The sequence below is a fragment of the Nanorana parkeri genome, unplaced genomic scaffold (genome assembly GCF_000935625.1).
Source record: "Nanorana parkeri isolate BGI_ZX_2015 unplaced genomic scaffold, ASM93562v1 scaffold2685, whole genome shotgun sequence".
In the NCBI taxonomy this organism is placed as follows: domain Eukaryota; kingdom Metazoa; phylum Chordata; class Amphibia; order Anura; family Dicroglossidae; genus Nanorana; species Nanorana parkeri.
Genome location: NW_017308953.1, coordinates 24,783 through 26,211, shown reverse-complemented (window position 1 = coordinate 26,211; position 1,429 = coordinate 24,783). Strand labels below are relative to the sequence as shown.

General features: G+C 44.0%; 2 non-coding genes across 2 annotated transcripts; one reads left to right on the top strand and one right to left on the bottom strand.

Moving 5' to 3' along the window:
* Positions 1–848: 848 nt before the first annotated feature.
* On the bottom strand, positions 849–921 carry TRNAV-UAC. Its single transcript has one exon. It is a non-coding gene; the product is annotated as a tRNA-Val (tRNA).
* A 317-nt stretch (positions 922–1,238) lies between these two features.
* TRNAA-AGC lies at positions 1,239–1,311 on the top strand. The gene has a single exon. It is a non-coding gene; the product is annotated as a tRNA-Ala (tRNA).
* Positions 1,312–1,429: the final 118 nt, after the last annotated feature.

Genomic DNA, 1,429 nt, shown 5'->3' with positions numbered 1-1,429 from the left:
AGAGCGCTCACTTAGCATGCGAGAGGTAGCGGGATCGATGCCCGCATTCTCCACTTGTTTACTTTCCAATGACATTAAAGAGGTAAAGAAGAAAAACCAAAATCTTCTGGCACAACAGCAAATGACAGAAACTTGTGGTCTATACTTATCGAAACTTTCCTTTCCTTGATGATTATAATGTCAGCCTACTTCCGGAGTCAGTCTCCTTCCCCAAAGACCCCTTAGAACAACCCCTAATAAAAGAGGCTTGTATGATTATCTGGATTATCCATGTGGAATTTCTCCTAGCTTAAGCTGCCTGACAGTTCTTTAGGTCTTCAGGAATAATAGTGTTTTTCCGCTGTTCTCAGACCTTCAGCCCTCCCGGGGTACGAGGTCATGACTTGGAGGACATCGACCCTTGCCCAATCTTGTGGATCTGAGGAGTCGGGAGAGGCAGAACCATTTTCAAGCTTATGTGGAAGGAAGGAGGGAGCCGGACCTAAGACTATCCTATCATGAACATCTTGGCAATATGGAGGTTTCAAAGAAAAGGCCTGAATCTTCGAGACTCATCTAGCTGACAGTACTGTGGTCAGGAGAACAGCCTTCAGAGTAAAGAACTTCAGAGAAATAACGTCATCAGGCCAAGGCTGAAGAACTTTCTCACCTTGAGTGATTAAACGGTCCCTTGAATCTGTGAGGAAGAGGCTGTTGTCTAGGCCGCAAAAAATGACTAGGCCCTGCAATCAAAGGGAGCTGATATCCATCTAAGATTAAACATTTTAGTTTTATCGAATTGATCTCTGTATTGTGTTCCTTTCTATAGACATAAGATAGTCACCACAAGGACAACTTTAAGAAGAACATGGTTCCACTGGGGCTCGAACCCAGGACCTTCTGCGTGTAAAGCAGATGTGATAACCACTACACAATGGAACCCACGTGCTCACTGCATGCTTGTCCGCTCTTCAAAAGCACAGGTTCATCCAGGTGAACTTATGTGTGCTTGTATGAGTCACTAAGACTAACTACACCACTGTATATTGTGCTCACTCATAAAAGCATCTACAAGTTTCTTGAATAAGTCTTTGCTCTTAGCTGTTACCACTACCTGGGGAAGGGACTTGCACAATTTTTACACACCTTGCCTTGGCACGGCATCCTGTATCTCAAAGAGAAAAGCAGTTCTATGCAAACTGACCACCCCAGCACATTCCCACTTCAGATACTCTCATGTAGAAAACACTTGCATGGAAGGGGAATTAGCTCAAATGGTAGAGCGCTCGCTTAGCGTGTGAGAGGTAGCGGGATCGATGCCCGCATTCTCCACTTGTTTACTTTCTGATCACGTTAGAGAGGTAACCAATGTCTTCTGGCATTAACAGCAAAAGGCAGAAATACATTTTAAATACTTACCGTAACTTATCTTTCTAAGGCATACCCTTTA